At 44.0% G+C, this 18,201-nt stretch overlaps 1 protein-coding gene across 4 annotated transcripts in view; it reads left to right on the top strand.

The window, feature by feature from the left end:
- Nucleotides 1-14,010: 14,010 nt before the first annotated feature.
- Nucleotides 14,011-18,201, top strand: part of HELZ (helicase with zinc finger) — a 158,978-nt gene continuing 154,787 nt past the window's right edge. For all 4 annotated transcript variants that reach the window (XM_060080430.1, XM_060080431.1, XM_060080432.1 and 1 more), the window contains exons 1-2: nucleotides 14,011-14,052; nucleotides 15,367-15,422. The gene's annotated coding sequence lies outside the window, so the exon portion shown is untranslated. The remainder of the gene's footprint in view (nucleotides 14,053-15,366; nucleotides 15,423-18,201) is intronic.

Here is an 18,201-nt window from a genome sequence, read left to right as displayed (position 1 = left end):
TCCTAAAGTGAGACTGCTGGTTTATAGCATAGGTTCATTTTAGCAGATGCCGCCAAACAGTTTTCAAAGTGGTTATATCAATCTAAACTTTCACCCAGCTCTATTTGAGAGATTCCCTTGGTCCACATTCTTACCACCAGTCTGCTTTGTCAATCTTTTAGATTTTAGCCATTCTGCTTGGCGTGTCATGTTATCTCATTATGATTTTAATTTGTATATCCCTGATTATTGCTGAGGTTGAACACTTTGAACATGTTAATTGTTCATTTGGATTTTTTTTTTATTGGGGGGGAATTGCCTGTTGAAGTCTTTTACCTACTTTGGGGTTGTTTGTTTTTTCCTTTTTATCTGTGGGAGTTGTTTATATATTTTGGATATGAGCCCTTTGTTATGTGTTGCAAATATCTCTTCCTACTTGTGACTTGCCTTTGTGCTCCTTTTCTTTCTTACTTCTTTCATCAAAGTATATCATGATATGTTTACATGCACAGAAATTCTTAATTTTAATGTAGTTAAGTTTATTTATTTTCTTTTTGGTTAGTGGTTTTTATATGCCGTTGAAGAAATCTTTTCTATCCTCAGGTCATGAAGATAAGTCTTCAATATTACCTTCTAGTTCTGAACTATCCAATATGGCAGCCACTTGTGGCTATTTAAATGAAAGTTAATTAAAATGAAATAAAAATTTAAAATATTCAGCCCTTCAGTTACCTGTATTGAACAGCACAGATGAGAGAATATTTCCATTTTCTCTTGGTCTGTACTGTTCTAGAAGCTTTATTGTCTTGTCTTTCATAGTTAAATCTACAATCCACCTGGAGTTAATTTTTGTTTATGGGGCAGGGTGGAGGTAAGGTTTCATTTTTTTCTGTAAGGGCATCCAACTGTCCTAGAACCATATAATGACAAAGACTTCCATCACTGGTCTGCAGTTTCACCTTTGATGTAAATCAAGCATTCAAATAGGATCTGCTTGTCTCTGTGTTCTCTTGTTTCTATGTATTTGTACCCAAACCACATTGTCTTCATTTCTGTAGCTTTATAGTAAGTTTTAATATCTGGTAGAGCAAGTCCACCTACTTCCTGTTTCTTCAAGAGCGTCTTGATAATTCTTAGCCTTTTGCATCTCCTAATAAATTCCAGAATTGGTTTATCATTCTATTCTGTTTGTATTTTTTGGTCTATTTTATACTTTTTTATAATGTTTGCCTTTGTCCTGACCATATATATATTGTATAGAATATAAAGTGTCTGTCCTCCAAATCTGTCAATCCTTGAATATAGTCCCACAGAATATTTGTTTACTTTCTATTTTCAAAAACTTACTATGGGCAATACTCTTTGGAAATAAATGTGTTGTATGAGCAAAAATATTGCAAGATCAATATTTGGAGATTTTGATACGGTTGTATATAATCTATAGGGCATTTATGGGTGAACTGACCTCTTGAAACTTTTTGGAGTCCTTAAACCCAGGAGTATGGTATGCAGGTCAGGGTGTCCAGAAACAGATGTTTAATGGAGTTTGGAGCACAAGAGTTTATGAGGGAAAAGGAAAGCAGCAGAATTGGGCAGAGGAAGAAATCAGATCCAGACCTGACAAAGCTTTGGCTACCCTGGTGTGTTTGGGAGCATTTATTGTTGTGAGAGTGTCCGGTGTTGGGCTGAAATGTCCATATGCTGAGTCATGAAACCCAGGCTGCCCGGGAAGGGCAGGAAGAGAGCGACCCTAGGCAAAGCAGCACTCAGCAGCTGAGGCAGGCCCCCGGGAGCTGCACGTCCAGGCTGTGCATTCCCCACAGCTGGGCAGAGTGTCCTTCCCTGAAGGAGGACTGGGTGTGTCTGGCACTTCCAGGTCTACATAGCTCATTCTTAAGCTTTTTAATTTTCTCCTCCACCTTCTTTCCTGGCAATTCTGGGATTTCAACTTTTCTAATAGTGAGTTTGCAACCGAGACCCTCACCAGGATGTTGAATCCTGTATCCCAGGAGAGCACTCCCAAGTCAATAGACTCCTCTGAACCCACATTTATATTCTGGCCCCCTTGACCAAGCACCCTTAGAATCCAGTCCCTGGCATACTGGCTGGGCTTGCAGCACTTTTGTGGGATATAACCCCTCAGCATGTCCCTAGCTGCCACAGACTGTGACTTAAGCTAGTGATAGGAATAGTGACTAAGGAGGGGGAATTCCGAGGAACCTAGGCTCTTCTGCATGGTGTTCCAGCACATGGGAGTGCTAGTTCTTACTGGGGATTCGGGGATGATGGGCCACTTCTGCAGGCTCAGAAGGTCCACAGGAGTCCAGGAAGCCAAAATCTTCAGTGTCATCGCCCATGTCTCTATCCCATCCAGGGCCTGACCAGCCTCTGCTGGGCGTTTAATCTTCATTGTCTTGTTCCTTAGCTTTCTCTGCCTTGTCGCTATAGGAGACAAGAGCTTCATTTTATGCAACCAAGGAGGCCTCTGGTTTTCACACCTGGCTACGTCTCAAGGGCCTGATACACGACCTCTGCCAGTGCTTTCACTTCGACCAGGACACCTTCCTCATGTGCCAACAGAAGGATGTGAACAACAGAACCAGCACCTTGTGTCAAGGGCTGTCTGAGTCCCACCCACCTACCATCAGTAAGGGGGACCTCCTCGCTGGCTGGCTCTGAACCCCATCTTATCACCTGCTTCCTCAGATCTCTCCCGAGCCAGCCGTCACGGGTGAGAGTCTTCAGAAGCAGAGGCAGAGACCGACTTTGAGGTGCAAGATGTTTATGAGGGCTCGACACTTGGGGAAGGGAGGGGAGGCAGCAAGGTCAGGCACAGCAAAGGCTCAAACAGCAATGCTGGCCCCATGACACTCCGTCAGCGCAGCAGGGAGTGGCCAAGAGCTTTGGAATATCGTGCATTAGCTGAAAATGGCCCTAAGTATGTCCCTGTCCTGTGTGTCACTGGATGTATGCTCATGTAACCTCAGGCAAGGCAGCTCTCTGCAGCTGGAGGCTGCGTGCAGGCCACATCTGCATGGCTGAGCAGAAAGCTCTTTTATTTTTGTTTTTTTGCGGTACGTGGGCCTCTCACTGTTGTGGCCTCTCCTGTTGCGGCGCACAGGCTCCGGACGCACAGGATCAGCGGCCATGGCTCACGGGCCCAGCCGCTCCGCGGCATGTGGGATCTTCCCGGACCGGGGCACGAACCCGTGTCCCCCGCATCGGCGGGCGGACTCTCAACCACTGCACCACCAGGGAAGCCCAAGCTCTTTCTTTCTTTTTTTTTTTTTTTTTTTGTAGTAAAAAATATATATATTTTTTGCCTTATAACAAATTTAATCAGTTATACATATACATATGTTTCCATATCCCCTCCCTTTTGCGTCTCCCTCCCACCCTCCCTATCCCACCCCTCCAGGCGGTCACAAAGCACCGAGCTGATCTCCCTGTGCTATGCGGCTGCTTCCCACTAGCTATCTACCTTACGTTTGGTAGTGTATATATGTCCATGCCGCTCTTTCACTTTGTCACAGCTTACCCTTCCCCCTCCCCATATCCTCAAGTCCATTCTCTAGTAGGTCTGTGTCTTTATTCCTGTCTTACCCCTATGTTCTTCATGACATTTTTTTCCTTAAATTCCATATATATGTGTTAGCATAAAGTATTTGTCTTTCTCTTTCTGACTTACTTCACTCTGTATGACAGACTCTAGGTCTATCCACCTCATTACAAATAGCTCAATTTCATTTCTTTTTATGGCTGAGTAATATTCCATTGTATATATGTGCCACATCTTCTTTATCCATTCATCCGATGATGGACACTTAGGTTGTTTCCATCTCCAGGCTATTGTAAATAGGGCTGCTATGAACATTTTGGTACATGTCTCTTTTTGAATTATGGTTTTCTCAGGGTATATGCCCAGTAGTGGGATTGCTGGGTCATATGGTAGTTCTATTTGTAGTTTTTTAAGGAACCTCCATACCGTTCTCCATAGCGGCTGTACCAATTCACATTCCCACCAGCAGTGCAAGAGTGTTCCCTTTTTTCCACACCCTCTCCAGCATTTATTGTTTCTAGATTTTTTGATGATGGCCATTCTGACTGGTGTGAGATGATATCTCATTGTAGTTTTGATTTGCATTTCTCTAATGAGTAAAGATGTTGAGCATCCTTTCATGTGTTTGTTGGCAGTCTGTATATCTTCTGTGGAGAAATGTCTATTTAGGTCTTCTGCCCATTTTTGGATTGGGTTGTTTGTTTTTTTGTTATTGAGCTGCATGAGCTGCTTATAAATTTTGGAGATTAATCCTTTGTCAGTTGCTTCATTTGCAAATATTTTCTCCCATTCTGAGGGTTGTCTTTTGGTCTTGTTTATGGTTTCCTTTGCTGTGCAAAAGCTTTTAAGTTTCATTAGGTCCCATGTGTTTATTTTTGTCTTTATTTCCAGTTCTCTAGGAGGTGGGTCCAAAAGGATCTTGCTGTGATTTATGTCATAGAGTGTTCTGCCTATGTTTTCCTCTAAGAGTTTGATAGTGTCTGGCCTTACATTTAGGTCTTTAATCCATTTTGAGCTTATTTTTGTGTATGGTGTTAGGGAGTGTTCTAATCTCATACTTTTACATGTCCCTATCCAGTTTTCCCAGCACCACTTATTGAAGAGACTGTTCTTTCTCCACTGTACATTCCTGCCTCCTTTCCAAGCTCTTTCTTGAAGGGCATCTAGATGACAGCTCCATGTCTGCCACACATGATGCCTCTCATTTATGTCGATTTCCACAATGGTTAGTTCTGCATAGAGTTCTGGTACACATTCCAACAGATACCTTCCTATGTATTCACTATTTTACCACTGTTGTAAGATTTATTATTTTTTTTTGGTGATTCCCCGTTATTTAAAAAAATTTTTTTAACTAACCTATAGTTGATTTACAATATTGTGTTAGTTTTCAGTGTACAGCAAAGTGATTCAGCCATATATATACATATATATGCATATATATGTATATATATACATATATATGCATATATATGTATATATATACATATATATGCATATATATGTATATATATACATATATATGTATATTCTTTTTCAGACTCTTTTCCATTACAGGTTATTGCAAGATATTGAATATAGTTCCCTGTGCTCTACATTGAATCCTTGCTGTTTATCTATCTTACGTACAGTTGTGTGTATCTGTTAATCTCAAACCCCTAATTTATCCCTCGCCCCCTTCCCCTTTGGTAACCATAAGTTTGTTTTCTATGTCTGTGAGTCTGTTTCTGTTTTGTAAATAAGTTCATTTGTATTATCTTTTTTTAGATTCCATATATGTGATATCATATAATATTTACCTTTCTCTGACTTACTTCACTTAGTATGATAATCTCTAGGTCCATCCATGTTGCTGCAATGGCATTATTTCATTCTTTAATGGCTGAGCAATATTCCATTCATCTGTCGATGGACATTTAGGTTGCTTCCATGTCTTGGCTATTGTAAATAGTGCTGCTATGAACATTGGTGTGCATGTATATCTTTTTAAACTTTTTATATTCTACCTGATTATTCTTTTATATAGTATATACTAGTATGTAGAAATACATTTTAATATTGATGTTAGTAACCTTACTCACCTCATTTGTTAATTCCAATTGTTTACTTGTGGATTTTTAAACATATATATCAGGTCATCTTGTAAACAGTGTTTCTTCTTTTCCAAACGTATACCTTTTACTTTTTTCTTGTACTGCTTTCTGCACGGGCCTGGTCCTCCATTATGATGGTAAATAGAAGTGGTCAGAGCAGGCATCCTTGTTGCCAGTTCAAAGGGAGAGCTTTCAACATTTCACTACTTGGTATGATGCTTGAAGCTTTCTACACTATTTGGTGTGTTTGTTGAAAATTTTGCACACACTTTATCAAGCTCAGAAAATTCCTTTTTATTCCTATTTTGCTAGTACATACATTAAAAAAATCATAAATAGTGCTAAATATTATTCAACATTTTTTTCTGATTTTTATTTATTTATTTATTTTGCGGTACACGGGCCTCTCACTGTCATGGCCTCTCCCATTGCGAAGTACAGGCTCTGGACACGCAGGCTCAGCGGCCATGGCTCACAGGCCCAGCCGCTCCGCGGCATGTGAGATCTTCCCAGATCGGGGCACAAACCCATGTCCCCTGCATCGGCAGGCGGACTCTCAACCACTGCGCCACCAGGGAAGCCCCTGACTGATTTTTGAACGTTAAACTAAACTAACATTCATAGAAAAGCCCACCTTGGTTGTGATGTATATTAACTTCTTTACATATTGCTGGATTCATTCTGCTGATCATTTGTGTAGTTTTACATTAAAGTTTATGAGTGAGATTAGCCTGTTATTTTTCTTTTTGGTAATGTCTTTGTTAGGTTTTGGTATCAAGGTTGTCCGGACCTCATGAAATGGTTAGGTATTATTTCCTTTTTCTATTCTTTGAAGGAAAATTAGATTGGTGCTATTTTTTCCTTAAATATAACTCAGTGAACTCACTGATGAAGCTGTCTGGGCCTGGAGTTTTCTTTGCAGGAAGATTTTATATCATAGACCTAATTTAAAATAGTAGATATAGGACTATCTTTTATATGGTTTTATATTTCTAATTGTGCCAGTTTGGAAAATTGTATTTTCAAGGAACTTCTCCATTTCAATCAAATTTTCAGACTTATTGGCATACAGCTATTCATGACGTTATCTCAGTGTCTTTTTAATTATTGAAAAATCTGTAGAAATGTTCCCTTTTTCATTTTTTGGCATTATTTGTGCTTTAACTAGTCCCAGGAGGAGTTTATTAATTTTATTAGTCTTTTCAAAGAATTAACTTTTGACTGTTTCCATTTATTTACACTTTCTTTGTGCTTAAAGGAATCTCTCAGAAGAATACTTTGCTTATACTTTTTTTAAAAACTTCCTTTATATCTTCAGAAAGGAAACTAACATTTTTTAAATTATTATTATTTTTTAATGTATTTATTTTATTTTATTTTTGGCTGTACTGGGTCCTTGCTGCTGTGCGTGGGCTTTCTCTAGTTGTGGTGAGCGGGGGCTACTCTTTGTTGCGGTGCACGGACTTCTCACTGAGGTGGCTTCTCTGGTTGCGGAGCACCGGCTCTAGGCACACGGGCTTCAGTAGTTGTGGCTTGCGGGCTCTAGAGAGCAGGCTCAGTAGTTGTGGCGCACGGGCTTAGTTGCTCCGTGGCATGTGGGATCTTCCTGGGTCAGGGCTCGAACCCATGTCCCCTGCACTGGAAGGCAGATTCTTAACCAATGTGCCACCAGGGAAGCCCCTACTTTGCTTATTCTTATTTCAGGCTCATTTTATTTATTACATGCTTTTAAAAACTTTCCATGTTTGCATGGCTCTAGCTACATCTTAATTCTGGGATGTAATATTTTCAAAAGCTTCCAGTGTAAAATATTTTCTAGTTCCCACTGTGATTTTCTAAATCCACGAGTTATTTAGGAGTATATAGAATTTTCAAATATGTAGATATTTTCTTACTTTTTTTCTTGTTTTCTATCTTAATTGCATCACTGTCTGAGAATGTACTCTGTATGATTTAGAGCATTTGAATTTGTTGAGACTTGTTATATGGCCCAGCATTTTCATAAACATTCCATGTAGACTGGAGAAGAATTTGTGATCTGCAGTTGTGGGTGCAGTATTCTCTATATACCTATTAGGTAAGGTCTGCTTATCCAGTTGTTCAGATCTCTTTTTTACTAGCTCTCCATCTGCTCGTTTTAACAGTTACTGATATATACATCTTCCATTATATTTGTAGATTTGTCTCTACCTTCTTGCAATTCTGTCCATGGTTTTGCTTTCTGTATTTTAAGGCTATGTGTATTAGGCACACACAAATTCAGAACTGTTATGTCTTCTTGGTGAATGAAGCATTCCGTCATTATGAAGCATCCCTCTTTACTTCCAGTCATGCTTTTTTGCCATAATGCCTACTTTCTTTTGGTAGTTTTTGCATGGTTTGACTTTTTAAATTTTTGTTCTTCTTTCAAAAATTGTGGTACAATGCACAATTTACTGTCTTAACCATTAAAATTTTTTAAAATTGCAGTAAAAACTCTGTTAACATGAAGTTTACCATTTTCGTCATTTTAAAGTGTACAGTAAAGTACATTTACATTGTTCTGCAATTAATCTCCAGAGGTCTTTTCATCTTACCACACTGAAGACGCTATATGTGTATCCAGTTAACAATTCCCCATCCTTCCTTCCCACCCCCTGCTTGGCAATCACCCTTCCTACTCTCGAAGAATTTGTCTACTCTAGATGCCCTCATACAAATACAATCAGACAGTTATTTGTTTCTTGCTGCTGGTTTATTTCACATAGCACAACGTTGTCAAGGTTCATCCATGTTGTAGCATGTGTAGCATTTCCTCCCTTTTTAAGGCTGAGTAATATTCCATGGTGTGTATATACCACATTAAAAAAAAACCTATTCATCTGTTGATGGACACTTGGGTTGCTCCCACCTTTTTGTGATTGTGAATAATGCTGCTATGAACATGAGTGTTTAATATCTGTTTGAGTCCTTGCTTTCAATTCTTTTGGTTATATACCCAGAAGTGGAAGTGCTGGGTTATATGGTCATTGTTTAATTTTTTGAGAAACTGCGATAATGTTTTCCATAGTGGTCGCACCATTTTACATTCCTACAAGCAATGCACAAGTATTTTAATTTCACTACATCTTTGCCAACACTTGTTATTTTCTGTTTTTTGTTTTTGTTTTGATAACAGTTGTCTTAATGTGTGCGAGGTGATACTTACTCTGGACTTAAGTTGCTGTCAAAAGCAAAGGACCTTAGGGCACAAGGACCCCAAATCTTAGAATCACCTCCCTGTTCTGTCTACCCCTGATAGTTTTCACTCTTATTAACCTACCAGATGTTTCCAAGCAGATGTTTTGAGGAATACATTGTCTATTTTATTTTAGTAGTCCTTAGTGGGAGGGTTAGTCTGAATTATCTGGACCACCATCACTTCTTTTCTGTATTGCAAGAAGAAATGAAGTGGGCCTTAAAGGTAGAAGGAGAGTAGGAGTCCATGGATTTAATATTTCTTTATTTTTTAACCCATGTTATTTCCCACATCTATATTTTAAGTAACCTGGAGTAGATATCCTGGCTGAGTACGCGCAGTAGCTCACATTAACAGGCAGTGAATTTTTTTTTTTTTTTTTTAGATTAAGTGGGAATAAAAAGAGAAGAAAACCCATGGAAGAAAAAGGAGTGGAAGAAGAAGGGGAGAGAGAAGGAGGACCTAGAGGGATAGAGATGGAGAAGGCAGAAAAGCGGGAAGAAGAAAAGAGAAAGATGAAGCAGGGAGAACAGAATTAAAGGAAGCTCCATTTAGTTTTACCAAGACCTGTAGCCAGCGCTTCTGTAGAAATCCAGAGTTACTACCTGCTTAACAAGCAAACAAACAAAAAATTCCTTTCACATTGTCCTTTCCTTGCCAACCATTCACTTATTTTCATGACTGGTCGTTGAAAAAGGAAACTAATTCATTCACTCAACAAATATTTATTAGGTACCCACTATATGCCAAGCTCTGTTCTGGGCACTGAGGAGAAACAAATGAACAAAACCTACACAAGCCCTTGCCCTCACTGAGCTTCTGTTCTAGTGGGCCACTGTACCCAAGGTACAGTGATTGAGGTGCTAAATGCTGTAACAAACAGATCACAACTTCTCAGCAGGTTAACATAATAAAGGTCTGTTGTCTGCTCAGCTGAGAGTCCTTGCATGGATTTTTGGTCATGCAGATCTGCCCTGCTCATTCAGAGTCACACTTCTGCTTCACGTCTATTGGCAAGAACTAGTCACATGGCCCCAAAGGCAAGGGCATGGCTGGGAAATGTAGTTCCCAGTAACAAACACAAGTCTTTGGTGATCAGCAAACTGATTCTTCACATGGTAAGATACAGACAAGAAACTGAATAACAAATTATTTATTACTTTAGGAGGTGATAAATGCTATGGGAAAAATGCAGGAAAGAAATAGAGTGTCTGGGAGGAGGGGAGTATTGAAAATTTAAATAGACTGGTGAGAGAAGGACTCACTGGGCTGAGCAAAGCTTGAAGGAAGCAGAGGCGTGAGTCATGTGAATATAGGGGAGATGGTGTGACTGGAAGAGGAAACACTCAAAAAGGAGCCCATTATGGCTGAAACAGAGCCAGCGGAGAGAGGCAGGAGATGAGGTCAAACAAATCAGAGGCAAATCGTGTGGGACTCTAGATTTATCCTCTGAATGAGACGAGAAGAAATCAGAGGAGAGCTAGGATTCGATCTGCACTTTATCGAGACCAGTGTGGTGGCTACATTGGGAATACACTGAATGGGGGCAAAGGGAAGGAGATAAAAGTGCATGGGACCAGAGCGGCAACAATGGAGGTGATGAGAGATGTAGGTTGCTAGATACATTTTGAAGGCAAAGCAGGATTTGTAGATGAATTGAAGATGGAGTTTGAGAGAAAGACAGGAGTGACTGTGGCCTGAGCAATTAAGAGATGGAGCTAGGGAAGACCACGGTGGAGCACGTTTGTGGGAGGAAGTCAAGAACTCACCTCTGCACATGTTGAGCTTGCGACGTCCATGCGAGTTTCACGTGGAGATGCTAAGAAGCTGCTGGACTAGGGTCTGAAGCTCAGGAGAAAGCCCTGGGCTTGAGCTACAGGTTTAGAGTCCTTTCTCAGGGTAAAGACGCTACTCAAAGCCTTGAGACCGAAAGAGAAGGGCAGGCAGTGTAGTTGAAAAAGAGAGACCCAAGGACTGAGCCTTAGGTCTGGACAGAATAAGATGTGGCCATTGCTGGGAATGGGGAGAAAAAAAGTGAGGGAAGGAAGCGGGCGTGAGTGGGGAATTATTTGGGGCTGTGGTTCATCAGATCAGAATCAGAATGGAGCACCATTAATGGTGACCAAGGGGTCTGTTTCCCCCCAACTCCACTCCTACCTGCCTGCCTCTAGCTGTGTACAATCCCAGTGGTCTGATGATGGGCAGGGCCGTCAGCTGCTCATTCCATGCTTCTGCACTCTTTCACCACCACCCCTCGCTCTCATAAAGGTTTGGTCATTCATTCAACAAATCTTTGCTGAATGCCTATATATGTGCCAGGCCCTGAGTGAACAAGCTAGACAAGGCCTGTGCCCTTTTGGAGCTTATACTCCATAAGGGGGCTGGGGCAGATAATAAACAATCAACAAATAGACAAACAAGAACATTCCTAATCCAGGGTAAAAGAATAGAGAATGCCCTGCTTTGGTGAAGGGGATCATGAAAATTCTCTTCCAGGAGGGGACATCCGAGCTGAGACCTGAGCGCTAAAAGGATGATGGCCGTCAGATCTGGGGGTCAAGGATCTGGCTGGAGGGAGGCTTGCAGTGCTGCAGGGGAATGTTGAAGGCCAGTGTGCTGATCATGGTGAGGAGCCCCCTCACATGAGACCTTGTAGGCTATGGTTAGGAATTTGGTTTTATTCTAAGTGTGACGAGGACACCTCCCGTGGGTTTAAGCAGAGGACTCACGTGACAACATTTCACAGACCTCACTGGGTTGGTCAGATGGAGAGCAGACAGTAGGGGGCAGAGTGGAGGCAGCGAAAGGAGTTAGGAGGGTTTTCGAGCTGAGGCCACAGGTGGCATCTTGCACTAGGATGGGCCAGGATGCACGTTGTCTTGGACGAACGGGTGGGTCAGGCAGTCATACATATATCAAGCTCTTCTCTGGGTCCAGGCCTATGCAAGGCCAAGAAAAGCACCTCCTAAAGAAACATGGGCGAGGTACAGTCCTTGCCCTCAGCTTACTGAATGCTGAATTACAGGAAACTCAGACCACACATATTAAGGTGCCGGGTAAACACAAAGCAACCAGTAAGTCAGTGCATAGGAGGGGCTGACTAGGTGCAGAAGGGGGACTGGAAACAGTAACTGGCTACCGCGTAAAGGGGAGACTTTGGAGCCTTCTCCAGACGGGCGGGGTGGCTCATTTTCCAGCGGGCAGCGGCAGAGGGTCGCGAGCAGCGCTGCCTCCCCGCCCCCAGCCCACGGCCCCGCGTGGCGGCGGGGCCTGGATTGTCCAAGAACTTGGCTCCGGGCTCCAGTTTCCCAACTCACTCGGAGCTCAGAGAAGCGGTGACTCAGGCGAGGGCCCTCCCTGGCACGCCGCGTTCTCAGCCGGCCTGCAGTGACTCACCACCTCGCTCCCTCCCTCACCGCTGACCCCGGGCCAATCCCTTAAGGAGTCTACACCCCACTCTTCTCACTTGGCCGGGACAATTGCCTCGTGGAGTTTTTAGCTCCCCGGGGGCAGGGCTTCTGTCAGCAACCGTCCAGGTTCCTCGAGAGAGGCTTCTCCTAGGGGCTGGTGGAGCGTAAAACCCTTGGGTGGACCCGAAGGCCCCAGGCCCTCCCCGTGCACCGAAGGAGGTCTTTAATGCCTGTGCATTCTTCTAATTTCAGAGCCTTTCAACAGCATTTTATACCGAATACAATTTCGCAAGTCTTGGTGTCCTGGAGGAATTTTCCCTTGGACACCTCTTGGTCAAAATTTGCTTGGGGAAAACAAAAAAGCAACCAGAGTAGGCCCCCAAAATATGCAAAGCAGAGACCAGTGGCAATGGGAGGTGAGGGTGCGGCGGACTGACCAACGGGCCCCGGGGCAAGGGGACCACCGCGCGAAGGCGCGGGCCGAAGCTCTACTCGCCCGCGCAACCGAAAGCGGGCGGCGAGTATCGCGAGAGCGCTCAGCTCCCCTGCAGCGAGCCCTCGGGCAGGAGCAGAGGCCCAGGCGGCGGGCGTGGGCTGCGGGGTCGCTCGCCAGGTTCCCCGGTTGGCATCTCGGCGCCCCTACTTCCAGCGCGCCCCGTCGCAGCCAGGCGACCTGAGCGTCCCCCAACCAGCCTTGGGCCGGAGTGCTGCCCGCAGTCCTCCGCTCGCCCGGCCGCCGGCGCTCGCCGCCCGGGCGCCAGCGCTCGCCGCCCGGATGGGACCCGGCAGGTGGACTGCGGCGGGCGCACCCTCCTTCCGGCCCCGGCCCCTCTCCCGGACCCTCCCTCGAGCCCTGGCGCGCCTCTGCTCCCCGGCCAGAGCTCGCAATCTGCGCCCCCGAGTTACCTGCCTCGGGAAGTCCCAGTTCGCAAGCAGCCCGGACTGTAAAAGGGTGGATTCGGCAGAGCCCAAAACCACATTCCTAGGGGAGGGGTGGGGTCCCCATCTAGAGGGTCACGGATCGCATTACCGGCCGAGGGGAGGAGACAGCGGAAGGGAGAGTCAACAGGGGCAAAAGTTGCTTTTCGCTTACTACTCCCCCTCCCCCTCCCTAACGCGCTGCGAAGCCGGTAGGCTCGGGGACACAGTGTCCGCCCAGGTTCCGGCGCCCGACGGCCCCGGAACGGTTTAGCAGGATAGAGGCATCTTTCCATACGCGGATGCTGCAGTCAGAGCGCCGGTTGGCCTGCAGGGCTGCCGGGCTCCGGGGCCCCGAGGGCGACCCCCGGCTGCCCGGGGGCGGGAAGCAGAAGCCCGCCTCCGGGCACCGAAGATCTAGAGCAATAACAGACGCATAAATAAATCAATGGGCGGCTCTTTGCTGCCAGCAGCAGGGAAACCTCGGGCTGATTAAATGCAGACGCGGGGTGTCTGCCAGGACAGGAGGGCGGCGGGGTACAGGGAACCGGCGTGGAGGCGAAGGGTGGGGGGAAGGGAGGCCGGGGCAGGAGCGACGGGAAAGACCCAAAGCCACATTTTTAAACATGGGGGGCGGTTTTCAAGGCAAACAGTACGGGGGAGGGGGGACCCGGGCTGCGGGCCTCTGGACCTCCCAGCCACCCGGGGCAACTTTCCGGGCGGGAGGTGCGGCCCGAGGGGCGGCGCCGGCGGCGGGAGGCGGGAGTCCGAGGCCGAGGGGCGGGGGGAGAGTCACTTTAAAGGCTCTTTCTTACCCATAATGCTTTGTGGGGACGTTGACAAGTGGATCCAAGATGGCGTAGAAAGTAATGACAGGTAAGTGCTGACTTCCCCCTTCTCTGCTGCTGGGACCGCTCCGCGAGCTGCCGGAGCCCTCCGGAGAGAGGACCGGACTCCCCTCCGGTCCTCCAAGTCCCGGGAGGGTCGGCCCCGGGGCGGGCCTGGGGCCCAGACGGCCCGCGGCGGGGCCTGGGAAGCGGGGCTCTTCGAGGCGAGGCCCGGACGCTGGGGCTGTTTACAGCTTCTTTCCCTCCCTGGCCCCCTTCCCCTCCGCTGGGGGCCGCGGAGCCCTCGGCCCAGGCCGTGGAGGGGGCCTCGCAGACCCCGGCCGCTAGCCTGCGGGAGGTTTGTCCAGCCCACGGCACTCCGTGAGGGGGAGTCGAGCCGCCTTGCACGCTCCCCTCCTCCGGGTCGCGGCTGGGGGTGGGGAGCGTGCAGGCCTCCCACACCCCGCTCGATTGCCCCCTCTGGGCTCGGACTTCCACGCGGGGTCGGGCGGGGGCCGGAGGGTGGGCGCGGGGAAAAGTGGGTCAGGGGTGCACCCCTCCCTCCCCCGCCGAGGGCTGTTGCCTGAGCTTTACTTTCTTTACCCCCTTTCTCCGCCCCCTCCTCGGAAATTCTCATTGGGCCACAAGCACATCAACAAAAATAAAAACAGAGGATCCTTTCCTGGAGATTCCTTCACGACTTCCCTTTTCTTGAGCTAAGGGACCGCAGGTTTATCTAAGGAACTTTGATTGCTCTCCCCCCAAATTATTTGAGCCTCCTGCACCCTCCCCTTTGCTGAGGATCGTCCAGCCAGGGTTGGAAATCAGGGTCTTAGGATTCTTCTTGGATTGAGACCCTCAGGTTGTGTTTGAAACTCAAAATTGTTGTTCCTTCACCCTCACCACTTACACTTTTCAGGCAAATCGTTAATAGATGTGTAACTCCAGAGACAGTGGATTCCTAGAGTTGGGCGGGGGGAGGGGGGAGAAAGCCGTCGTCCTGGCTAGTTTGTTCTTAATTTTGCCCTCTCTTAAACTCGTATGAGTGGATTTCTTCTCCTTCATCTTTTCTTTTTTCTCCTTCTTTTTCATTCCATTTTTTGAAAGTAAGGTCAGTCAGATATGACATTTTTATGTTTGGATTTTAAGAACACTTTATAATTATTCTTTTATCACACAGAGAGGAAATGTTTTTGTTTTAAAGTAAAGCAAACAGACTCATTTATAAACTGCATGCTGTACCATTTTGGTAACTTTTTCCATTTGAAATTTATATGCCCTTTCACTTCAGGCTGATAGAATGTTTGCTACATGTCTCTTACTGGTGTTGTCTAGACACATTTTACTTTTCTGTTTATCTCAGGAATTGGATGAAGTCATTGATCACTAAAGAACTACAGTGCTGGTGAGATGTGTAAGGTGAGACTGCAGTTAAAAATGATTTACCTTTTTTCCTTCTTTATTTTAATCAAGTCATGAGAGTGAGACTGAAACTAAGTAACTTGATGGGGCCATCTTTATTTCTAAATCACTCACTCAGTCAAATGGGAGTAGAGGCAGGGCTAGATCTGGAAAGGACAACTGTGTCAAGTATACCAAACTTTTCAGCTACTGGAGCTTATCCAGAGCCAAATGTTATTTGCAGCCATCCTTGATTAGTATCTTCACCAGGGGTAATTATAGTTTGCCTATTTAAATTCCCTTGTGTAACTTTAATTGAATGTCTTAATTTTTTCTGTGCTTTGGTGTCCATCACTTAGTCTGCATTGAGTGTTAGTGATTGTGTATGTGGATTTTGTGTGTCTACAGTATGTGGGACTCGTGTAAAGTACACCCTTTCCATTGGAAAGAATGATTTCAGGCAAATCCTGCTTTTATTTTCTGCAAAATGGAACAGTGCTTGGCTCTCTCATAATTATTTGGAAATAAAAATGATAGTGCTGCATTTTGGTTAGGTTATTAGGGATAAGACTGGCTTGTCATTATCTTCTGGTCACAGGTAGTGTGTGAATGCAGAGTGTTGCTTTATTTAATCTAACTTATAAGGCTTTGGATTTATAGAACATTATTAATATAGTGTCAGTGAACAGTCAGTATTCTGTACTGGTGAGAAGGAGAGTGTTGCTAATTTTACATTCTTCACAAGCAATTTTCTCAACTTTAAAAATATATATTTTAATTTTAGTCATTGTAGATGTACTATACTACAGTGTGTGTGAGTGTGTGTGTCTGTAAAATATTTTACTATGGTTTATTGAGAAAATGTAAGTTGTTATGGTAGATTGGTTACTGCAGGGTTTTGTTTTTTTTTCCTTTAACACATCTGGGTAGGCTTTGAGTTTTGAAATGCACTCACAAAGTTTTCATCTCTATCACACATCTGTTTAAGAAGAGTAAGCTGTGCTTTATTTTATTCCAGATTGAGGCATACAGTTGACATTTTTGCCTTAAAAAAAAAAAACTGGGGAGAGGAAGGTGGACATAAACCAAGATCTTTTTGTAAGTGCACACACCACATTTGCTTGTGTTTGAAACTCAGAAGTGCTTGTGTGTATTACATATATTTTTATTTTTATTCTTAGCAGAGCAAATATGGATTTTAAAATTTATTTTCAGCTTACAGATGGAGGCATATTCATGCCTTAGACCTCCCAATCTGTACCTTTTATCTTTTTTTTTTTTAATACATATTACTTTGTGGAAAGAACCAATGATCTACTTTTGGGCCTATGGAGATGTTTGTTTATAATCCAAAAGGGAATATTTAGAAATAGGTAATCTTGTGTGGCTAGTGCTGTTTGGCCTGAGCTGTGTCAAGACATTTTCCACAATTTTCACACGTGTAGACCATGTGAAGTGTTAGTATTCACTTCAAAGTGAAGTTGGTGGTTGGCCACCGAACAGGTTGTCACACGAAGCATTCTAAAATGGGAAATGCCATAGTACTGAAGTTTGTGGTGAAGCGAGGGTCTGTGTCTTTGAGTTGAATGAAGACATAGCTTTTTTAGTCTGTCCTTTTGGCTGGGAAGCTGGGACACTATTTTTAGGTAAGGCGGGAGTTTTGGGGAGTCAGTAAGTGCCTCTCTATCAGCTGGTGTGCTTGATTTTTGCAGTTGTTAGCAAGAAGTTTTATTTCTAATACCGTAAGTATTCAATCTACATTGTTTTAAAGTCTGTATACATTTATGGACAGTCCAGTGTTTTACTGGAGAAGGGAGTGATGCCACAATAACAGGGGAAATCATTCCTACTTGCAAAGGGCCTTGTGTAGTTTAAAAATATAGAGCATATTCATGAAAGGCTAAGAATATTGCAGAGGGACCTACAAATAAGTAGACCAGATCTTACACATGCATTTTTGTTCCCTGTTTAAGAAGTAGGCATGGTATTGATATTAAATGCAAATTAGTCTATAATTATCTGTCAGAATATATTTAAGACTCTAAATACAGGCCCAGCACAAGAAGTAAGGTCCTTTGCCTGTTGTCTTAAATGCTTAGCAGTTTTAAATGCATAGTAGATTTGGGGCCAAGTTTATCAACTTGTCGATAAACAAGAGATGGGGAGGAGCTACTTAAAAATTATAAACAAAGTGTTATGGCTGTTTATTTCCATCAACTTAGATAAGTATACATGCAAATATAATTTGATTTCTAAATAATAGTTTGAATTGTTTTCTAGGAGAGAAGTATGATATGTGTGGAGAGTGTGGCCGCAGCAGCTTGTAGTTCATTTAAATTGCTGGGTGTAGTCAGGATGACTTCGGTAGCACTGGCTAGGAGCCACATAAAACTTAGTGGTCTGTCACTTCACCGGTGGCTGAGATTATGCTTTTGAGCTATCCTGAATTTAATAAGGTTAATATTCCTCTTTCAAAAATAAATAGTAGATATAACATGAAGATTTTTAATTTATATGTATATATATGTGTGCATATATATTTATATATGTATATATCTTTATTTTAAAAGCTACCAATTGTCTAAAGCAAATTGAACGTTTTTCAGCATACTACTAAAGAGTCATACCAACTTGTTTACTGGTGTAAATTGTACTGGGTCAGTTTCTCCAAGGGCAGGAAATTGTCTGGTAAAGCCAGAATTTGTGTGTTCAACTTGTTTTGACCCCCAGAAACCCTGATTCATCTTTAGGTTCTTCAAAGAATGCAGGCACATTTTTTTGAGTAAACCATTGTGAC

The sequence above is a fragment of the Mesoplodon densirostris genome, chromosome 18 (genome assembly GCF_025265405.1).
Source record: "Mesoplodon densirostris isolate mMesDen1 chromosome 18, mMesDen1 primary haplotype, whole genome shotgun sequence".
Lineage (NCBI taxonomy): Eukaryota > Metazoa > Chordata > Mammalia > Artiodactyla > Ziphiidae > Mesoplodon > Mesoplodon densirostris.
Note: the sequence above shows the minus strand (reverse complement) of the source record. Positions and strands in the feature narration are given on the sequence as shown.